This window comes from Schistocerca serialis, chromosome 12, assembly GCF_023864345.2.
Source record: "Schistocerca serialis cubense isolate TAMUIC-IGC-003099 chromosome 12, iqSchSeri2.2, whole genome shotgun sequence".
NCBI lineage: Eukaryota > Metazoa > Arthropoda > Insecta > Orthoptera > Acrididae > Schistocerca > Schistocerca serialis.
The window spans coordinates 71816537-71826913 of NC_064649.1; the positions used below are offsets into that span (position 1 = coordinate 71816537).

General features: G+C 45.2%; 1 pseudogene; it reads right to left on the reverse strand.

The window, feature by feature from the left end:
• Window positions 1–9335: 9335 nt before the first annotated feature.
• On the reverse strand, window positions 9336–9453 carry LOC126428578 (5S ribosomal RNA; annotated as a pseudogene).
• Window positions 9454–10377: the final 924 nt, after the last annotated feature.

Here is a 10377-nt window from a genome sequence, read left to right on the forward strand (position 1 = left end):
GGAACGTTTCAAGGATGGTGAACGCAAACGGCCGCGCCCTTTCAAAGGAACCAACCCGTCATTTGCCCTTGGCGATTTAGGGCAATCACGGAAAATCTCAATCCGGATGCCCGGGGGCGGATTTGAACCGTCGCCCTTCCGAATGCGAGTCCAATGTGCTAACCACTACACCACGTTACTCGGCGAGTCTTATTGGTCAGTTTTTTCGTTTATGTGGAAAGCTGTGGGGAATTTCGCTGGATTATTAGAGGCAAGAGTAATGTATCGAAAACAGAGTTGGCGTTTATGTTCCAAGGTAGGGCGGCGATACTGCGAGATAGCTTTGCGTCTGCTCGCCGCTTCCGGGCTGTCGGTATTGCTTACACACGCGACAAAGGCGTCATTAGACGGGCATTACGCCGCTAGTGGAGATTACCATGTGGACAGAGGCGGGAGTAATTTTTTGATCAATAGGCCATTAGTGGTAATTTCTGATGCCGGCAGCAAGCGAGAACCGCGGTTAATGCACCCTTTGTCGCACATTACCTGCGGCGTTGTTAAAATTTCAGAGCGGCAGCGAATTCATGGGCCACGTTTTGTAGAGTGTGCACTACGATTAACACGATTGCGCAGTACGTGAAAGATCAAGCTGTCAGAATCAGCGTGTAGTTAACAACTTTGGAAAAATCCAGGACGTGTGGAGACAATCCCCTAAACAGATACGTACAACTACAAGTTCCTTTCTATAAATAACCGTTAAAGATGTATAAAAGATACGAAACTTCTGCAAAGTTTGTACTTCTTTGTTTTTTTTTTTCGGTAGTGTCCTAGAATTATCAAAAATGGCTAAGATGGCTCCGAGCACTATGGGACTTAACATCTGAGGTCATCAGTCCCCTAGAACTTAGAACTACTTAAACCTAACCATACTAAACACATCACAAAAAAAAATGGTTCAAATGGCTCTGAGCAGTATGGGACTTAACAGCTATGGTCATCAGTCCCCTAGAACTTAGAACTACTTAAACCCAACTAACCTAAGGACATCACACAACACCCAGTCATCACGAGGCAGAGAAAATCCCTGACCCCGCCGGGAATCGAACCCGGGAACCCGGGCGCGGGAAGCGAGAACGCTACCGCACGACCACGAGCTGCGGACAAACACATCACACACATCCATGCCCGAGGCAGGATTCGAACCTGCGTCCGTAGCTGTCACGCGGTCCAGACTGAAGCGCCTAGAACCGCTCGGCCACAGAGTCCGGCTGCTCGTAGTCAATTGATTCGTGAACAGCGCCGACCATTCCTATCCTACGTCGTTACTGGTGCCGAGAAGTGGTGTCTTTATCCTAACATAAGGAAAGGAGAGGAATGGTTACGTCTAAATAATGCAGCAACTCCCCGGGCAAAGACTTCCTCGTATCCACGAAAGATAATGTTGTGCATTTGATGGAATAGGTACGAATTGCTTCCCCGAGCTGTAGCAATCACTGCTGACATTTACTTCTCAACAGCTGAGACGTCTTGCAGACGCAGTCCAAGAACAATGACCAGGAAGACTGCGAGATGCTACTCTACGATAACTCCCACCTGCATTTTGCTAGACTGGCAAAAACACTCTACAGGTGTTGGGTTAGGGAAGTCATTCCTCACCTACCTTATCAACTGATTTTGCGCCCTCAGATTTTCACCTTTTCCGCTCTCTATCGAACAACGTTCAAGGAACCTACTTTACGGATAAACATTCCCTCCGAACATGGCTCGAAGAGATCTTCGTCTCAAAACCACGTGATTTCTACAGTTGCGGAATCGAAAAGTTAGCCCAGTGTTGGCACACTATTGCAAATAGTGAAGGGCAGTATATTATTGATGAGTAAAGTGTCTATTAAACTTATGTAAAAACGTTGCGAACTTATGAACCAAACCAACAGCTGGAATACGAACCTGTTATTGAAACAAACAGCTAAAATAATGGTAACATACATCCGTGAACCACCCAACTACAGGTTTCGACGTCGAAGCACTCCGCTCACCTTTGGACCATTGTGTCACGTGATTAGGATGACGTCAGACCTCTAACCGGTCGTCAAGATATAGGTGTTCATTCTTTCCTCGCGCTATACGAGATTGGAAGAATAGAGAATTGTAAAGGTGGTTCCAGGAACCCTCTGCCAGGCAGTTAAATGTGATTTGCAGAGTATCCATGTCGATGCAGATGTTGAAGTTGACAGCGGAGCACAGGATGGGCAAGACACGCCATGTTAACGTAAATTGACTGTGGCCGTCATATGAGACAGTACACTACCGAGGTCGTGGAGACAGTAGTATTCCCATATTCTACCACACCTGTGGTATTCGAACTCCGAGATGTTTTACGGTTGTAGCAATTTGAAGTGATTCTTCATCAACACCGTAATCGGACGGTAATAAATCTCTTCGTCTTTTTACGCACAGTTTGTTACATTTGCTTAAGGTAAGAGTCAACTAAAAATAAAACGTCTTGTGACTAGGGCCTGCCGTTGAGTAGACCTTTTGCCGGGTGCAAGTCTTTCGATTTGACGCCACTTCGGTGACTTGTTCGTCCATGGGGATGAAATGATGATGATTAGGACAACACAGCACCCAGTCCCTCCGACCCCGCCGGGAATCGAACCCGGGCCCTTATGATTGACATTCTGTCGTGCTGATCACTCTGCTACCGGGGAGAGCAGAGTCAACCATGTGTGATGATCGAAAGGAGGAGCTGCATTACGATCTTCCGCATTGAAACAATTTCGGAACGCTGTGATTGGCGTTTAATAAATAATTGAACACTTTTCTTTTCCCGAACAGCTTCTGTTAAAAAAATGTGGAGTTTGTGGTGGAAATCGTGTAATAATCCCGCTTCAGCCAATATAGTCTCATGAAGTTCTGATAGATGGCGGTGCTGTGCGTATCTTTCAAAATGGCGTCTGTAATGGACGTCCGTTTCAAGCAGAGAGTTGTTATCGAGTTTCTTTTGGCGGGAAACCAGAGCATCGCAGATATTCATAGATGCTTGGTGAATGTCTACGGACGAGGTGGCGCAGTGGTTAGCACTCTGGACTCGCATTCGGGAGGACGACGGTTCAATCCCGGGTGCGGCCATCCTGATTTAGGTTTTCCGTGATTTCCCTAAATCGCTTCAGGCAAATGCCGGGATGGTTCCTTTGAAAGGGCATGGCCGCATTCCTTCCCTAATCAGATGAGACCGATGACCTCACTGTTTGGTCTCTTACCCCAAACAACCCAACCAACAACCCAACCAATGTCTACGGAGACCTGACAGTGAACAAAAGCACGGTGAGTCGTCGGGTGAGGCGTCTGCCATCATGGCAATAAGGTCGCTCAAACGTCTCCTCTCTCCAGCTTGCCGGCCTGCCACTTGCAACTGTGGCTCCTGCAATGTTGGAACGTGCGGACACTCTCACTCGTGATGATCAACGGGACACAATCGAAAACTTTGCCGCTCAACTGGAGGCTATTGTCGATAGTGCTGACACACGTGTCCACCAGCTGGGGTACTGAAAAGTGTGTGTCTGCTGGCTTTCTCACCACGTAACAGACTACCGTAAAGAGCTTCCCTCCGTTCGGCACAACGAAGGATGCACTCCGAGCAAAGCAGCACGTGGATGAAGATGAGTTTACTCATGCAACAAGACGTTCGCTCCAACGTCGACCAGTAGAGTGGTACCATGTGGGCATACAGGCCCTCCAAGTAAGGGAGATTATGTTGAAAAATAAGCCAGAATAGGGGGGATTAATATGGTGTATTGGATCCTGAATGAAACGTACCTCTTTACAGAAAAAACCATCCCTCGTAAATTCACTATTTCGGCCTTTTTCAGTCATCTGTTTCGGTGGCGTTACGGTCACTGAACGACTGAATAGATGATTTCGATGTGCTTGCTGCCTTTACATGAGACCTTTCATAACACCATTCTCACTGAAGCTCCACCGTTACGACCGTAGACCGGCAAAGCTGTACCGACCGACCACCGTGTCATCCTATGCTGTGTGACGACATTGGCTGCTGTATGGAGGGTCGTTATTGGTTTTGCAGACCTTGGAGCTGCTACTTCTCATCCAAGTAGCTCGTTAATAGGCCTCACGGAAATGCCTGGACCCCGTTCCAATCCTTCCAAAAGTGCCTTTCAGTACCAGGAATCGAACCCGAGTCCTCCGCTTGGCAGTCAGCTGCACTGAACATTCGGCCACGAAGGCAGAGCTTCTATCATTGCTCGTTTCTTAATTGAGAAGCCATATTCACGCACGGTACCTCATGACGTCACTTTCACTGTTCGGTACTGGGCTAAGTGACATGTTGACGTGCTGTCTAGTAAGTGATAGTTACTTATAGTGGACTGGCTACTAATTTGTACCGCTACTACCAGTTTCATACACCTTGTACCATCCGACATTCAGTGAGATCAATGTGAACTACATGTTTCTCGGATCCATATTGTGGGCTAAGGGTTCTGTGCGTTGAGCAACAGATCGTCTGAACACAGCGTTGATTTTGTTGTAGTTTTCATCTTTCTATGTACGTCGTGAACAGAACTATTTTTGTAAGGTAGATTCAAACATGATCTTTTGTTTGTACGAGGATGAGTCAAATGAAAACCTTAAATTTGTAATAACAAATCGAAATTTCGCGCCGTTATCCTGTAAGTTGGTAAGCATGCTACAGACAGCGTGCAGAATAGCCTGTAGGTGGAAGCATAGTGCAGATGCACACATACCGTCGCAGTATCAGTATAAACATGGCCGCCCCACTTGCGACTTGCACCAGGCAAGAACAGATTTCTGTTATTCAGTTTTTGCGTAGTGAAGGTGTGAAACCTATTGAAATTCATCGACGAATGAAGGTTTAGTACGGTGATGCATGTTTGTCACAGCAGCAAGTCTACGAATGGAGTAGGAAGTTCGCAAATGGTGTGACTTCAGTGGAAGATGCTCCTCGTCCAGGTCAGGCACAACGAGTTGTGACTCCACAGAACATTGCAGCAGTTGAAGCCATAGTGAAGGAAAGCCGCCGAGTGACACTGAATGACATTTCAGCACGTTTACAGATTAGTCATGGGTCAGCACACCATATTGTGCATGATGTGCTCCAGTTTCACAAACTGTCTGCAAGATGGGTGCCACGGCAGCTGACTCCTTAAATGAGAGAACGACGTGTTGATGGTTGTGAAGAACTTCTTCGGCGCTTTGAACAAGAAGGTGATCGCTTCCTTGCAAGAATCGATGCTGGGGACGAAACCTGGATTCACTTCCACCAACCGGAAATGAAGAGAGCGAGCGAGGAACGGCGCCATTCCGCATCACCAAAACCAAAGAAGTTTCGAACAGAACCATCAGCAGGGAAGGTTATGCCGACTCTTTTGGGACGGAAAAGGCGTCATTTTGGAGCATTACGTGCCTAGAGGGACCACTGTCACCAGTGCATCGTACACAGAGCTCCTGAATAATCATCTGCGGCCTGCAATCAAATCAAAGCGACGTGGATTGCTGTCAGCAGGTGTCCTTTTGCAACATGGCAATGCAAGACCCCACACTGCCCGTACAACAGATGCAACAATCACAGACCTGCATTTTGAGTGTCTTCCGCATCCGCCATACTCACCAGACCTTGCCCCAAGTGATTTCCATATGTCTGGACCACTCAAAGACGCAATGGGAGGAAAGAAGTTCCGTTCTGATGAAGAGGTATGCCACGCGGTGCATGAGTGGTTGCGCAGACTACCAAAAGAATTTTTTTCTAAAGGAATTTATGCACTCTGTAAGCGCTGGAGGACTTGCATTGAGCGTGGGGGAGGTTATTTTGAAAAATGGGACAGCTTTGTACCAGTTCTGCACAATAAATCATATTTATAAAAAAATATTTGAGGTTTTCATTTGACTCACCCTCGCAGATGAAGTTACAGGTTGTTTGTTTTAACTCGAGACAACTAAATATATTTAAAATGAGGCATCGTGCGAAAAAAGCGTTCTAGGTGAAAAGTTGATATTAGTAATGAGGACATATGACTATGCTACAATTGTCCACCTCCTAACCTTCCCTTCTGAGTGAGCGCGATCAACTTGGTATTTTCAAATGGAAACCTTCCTCCAGCCCCCAACTTTTATTTTATCAAGTACCAACGGAACAGTGAGTCAATGTAAGTATAGTTATGTTTGTTTTTCTCAAAATTTCCCTTCCTTAAATCAGATACATATATCCTCCAGTTGAGGATGTCATTGTTTAAATTTGTGACATACTGCAATAACTAAAATGAAAATAACTAAAAGTAGTACAATTTAGGCAGACTGCCTCTAATAATAGACCGCCATCAGATGGAGATGTGTTCTCTTCCATTGACGTCCAGTGATACTTAACATTTATCGCGTACTGTTCGACAGATAGCTATTCTGAAAACCATAGTCACTTTCGCGAAACATATAGCAAACACGGCCGTCATTCCGCAGTCGGGCATGGTATGGTGTTGGCTTCAGCAACTCCCCTCCCTCCCCCCCCCCCCCCCCCCCCCCCTAAGCAACCCGCAGTCCGCAACGCGTCGGAGAGGGGGCGTTCCCTACGGTGGAAACAAATGACTACCGCGGGTATTAAGCAGCGCGCCGGCGGGCTGTCACGTAATGGATACTTCGGTTTCTCGGTAGGGACGCCGGAAAGTAAAACGCGAAAGGACGGCGCCGGGGCGAACCGAAGAGGAACAAAAAATTGGGGAAGAGGCGGACAGGGCACCTTCGACATTTTCTACTTAACGGTCTGCACGCCTTTGTCCGGCGCCGTAGTGCGAGTACAGCAAGGAACAAACAGCTCATGACACAAGCACGAACTATATGACGGTAGCACGTAAAATTGCACGAAATCAAGCCTACATGAAAGTGGTAATCAGAAAGTTTCACACACACTAACTGAAAAAGTCGTAACACCGGGAAATAATTAGTGCAGAGTAATGAAATTTCCGGAATATATTTGTCTAGGTAACTTATGGTGCGATTAACGTTGCAAGTTCACAAGCTAATGTAAGGGCGAGGAACGCCATGATAAATGTGAAATGCTGGCACATTAGTAACCGGTGTAACCACCAGAATGTTCAGTGCAAACATGCAGACATGCACACATTGTGTCGTATAGATTTCCGGATCGCAGTTTGTTGAATGCATTTCCATGCCTGTTGCACTTGGTCTGTAGATCAGATTAGATTATTAGATTGGTACTTGTTCCATAGATCATGAATACGACACTTCGTAATGATATATATATATATATATATATATATATATATATATATATATATATATTACATGATACTTCATTTTTGGGGGGGGGGGGGGGAATTGGGGAAATTACCCACTTACTATATCCAAAAATTCATCTAATGAGTAGGAGTTGCCATTAAGAAATTCTTTTAATTTCCTTTTAAATGCTATACGGCTATCTGTCAGACTTTAGATGCTATTGGGTAAGTGATCAAAGACTTTTGTGGCAGCATAATTTACCCCCTTCTGAGCCAAAGCAAGATTTAACCTTGAGTAGTGAAGATCATCCTTTCTCCTAGTGTTGTAGCCATGTACACTGCTATTACTTTTGAATTCGTTCGGATTGTTAATAACAAATTTCATAAGTGAATATATATATTGTGAGGCTACGGTGAAGATCTATAGCTCTTTAAATAAGTGTCTGCAGGATGATCTTGGATGAGCTCCAGCAATTATTCTGATTACACGCTTTTGTGCAATGAACACTCTTTTACTCAATGATGAATTACCCCAGAATATGATGCCATATGAAAGCAGAGGCGTGGTAAGCTAATTTACTGAGATGTATATCGCCAAAATTTGCAATGACCCTAATAGCATAAGTAGCTGAACTCAAATGTTTGAGCCGATCCTCAGTGTGTTTTTTTCCAGTTCGAACCCTCATCAATGCATACACCTAGACATTTTGAATATTCTACCTTAGCTACCGATTTCTGATCGAAGTCTATATTTATTAATGGTGTCGTTCCATTTACTGTATGGAACTGTATATACTGTGTTTTGTCAAAGTTTAATGAGAGCCCGTTTGCAGAGAACCACTTAATGATTTTCTGAAAAACATCGTTTACAATTTCATCAGTTTACTCTTGTCTGTTGGGTGTGATAGTCGTATCATGGGCAAAAAGTACCAGCTTTGCATCTTCCTGAATATAGAATGGCAACTCATTAATATATATTAAGAACAGCAGAGAACCCAAGACCGAAACTTGCGCACCCCATTCTTGATTGTTCACCAGTTTGAGAAATTACCAGTTTTTTTGCATATTATGTGAACTGTTTATTTCAAATTTCTGCACTCTTCCAGTTAGGTATGATTTAAACCATTTGAGCACTCTCCCATTCATACCACAGTACTTGAGCTTATCTAGAAGTATTCCTTGATTTACACAATCAAAAGCGTTTGATAAATCACATAGAATCCCAACGGGTGACTTCCGGTTACTCAGAGCATTTAATATTTCGTTAGTGAAAGTATATATAGCATTTTCCGCTGAAAAACCCTTCTGGAAACCAAACTGACATTTTGTTAAAACTTTATTTTTACAAACGTGTGAAGCTGTAATAAAGCGACGGTTAATGCTGGTCATGGATGACTGTAGTTTCCATCCGATGATGCTCCATACGTCCTCGATTGGAGGCAGATCTGGTGATCCAATAGCCCAAGGGAACATGTCGTCACCCAGTAGAGCAAGTTGGCTTAAAACAGTGCGATATGGGCGGGCGTTATCCTGTTGGAACACCCTTCCCCCCCCCCCCCCCCACACTCCCACGCGCAATGCTGTTCACGAGTGGTAGCGCAACAGGTTGAATCGCCATAGTGATGACCAAATTTACAGTCAGGGTGCGTGGGATAACCACTAGAGCGCTCCTACTGTCATTCAAAATCGCACTGCACACCACAACTCCTTGTGTAGCTTCAGTCAGTCTAGAACGCAGACAGGTTGGTTACAGACCTTCAACTATCCTCCCAAACAACCTCAATCACTTGCATCGAGGCAGAACCAGCTTTCATCAGAAAACACAACAGACTTCAATCCTGCCCTCCAGTGAGCTTCGCTTGACACCACTGGAGTCGCAAATGGAGGTGGTTTGGCACTCCGTCTTCAGGCCACAAGTGGTCCATCGGCACCATCCGACTGCCGTGTCATCCTCAGTATAGGATACGGATAGGCGTGAGGTCAGCACACCGCTCTCCCGGTCGTTATGGTGGTTTTCTTTGATCGGAGCCGCTACTATTAGGTCGAGTAGCTCCTCAACTGGCATCACGAGGCTGAGTCCACCCCGGAAAATGGCAACAGCGTATGTCGGTCCGGGTGGTCACCCATCCAAGTGCCGGCCACGCCCGACAGCGCTTGACTTCGGTGATCTGATGGGAACCGGTGTATCCACTGCGGCAAGGCCGTTGCCATAGCTGGTTTGGGGGTATTTTCATTTTGTAAACTAAAGCTGCCCGGTGTGGCCGAGATGTTCTAGGCGCTTCAGTATGGAACCGCGCGACCGCTTCGGTCGCAGGTTCGACTCCTGCCTCGGGCATGGATGTGTGTGATGTCCTTAGGTTAGTTAGGTTTAAGTAGTTCTAAGTTCTAGGGGACTGATGACCTCAGATGTTGTCCCATAGTGCTCAGAGCCATTTGAACCATTTGTAAACTAAAATTTCGTAATAGACAGATACATATAATTTTGTCGTTGTGGATTTATTAACCAACTATTGAGATGAGTGAATACTCCAGAATTTTTCCAGTTTTATTAACTGATCATACGCTATTTTATCACCAGATTTTATACGTTGACGTAATTCCTCGAGAAATAATGGTTTATGAGTTTTCAATTACATTGTTTTTTTGTGGAAATAATAGTTCTGTAGTATACAATATGACGAGCATTCCATTTTTATTATACGAGGGTAATCAAAAAGGTAAGGTCTATTTTTTTTATAAGTACATAGACCTGTTTATTTCTACAATGGTTTACATCAGTTTACAGCTTGAACATTTAACTATTTTTCGACACAATCACCATTTCTGTGATGCATTTTTGTAGACGTTGTGGCAGTTTTTGTATGCCCATGTCATACCAGCTCGCCACCATGCTGTTGAGAAAGTTCTGAATCTCTTCTTTCACCCCGTCGTCGGAGCTGAATCGCTTTCCGGCCAAATGTTCTTTTAACCTAAGGAACAGGTGATAGTCACTGGGCCCCCATGTAAGGACTAAAGGGTGGTTGGGTGATTATGTTCCACTGAAACTGTTGCAGGAGAGCAACGGTTTGCCGAGCTATGTGTGGGCGAGCGTTGTCATGGAGAATGTGAACGCCCTTGCTCAACATTCCTCTTC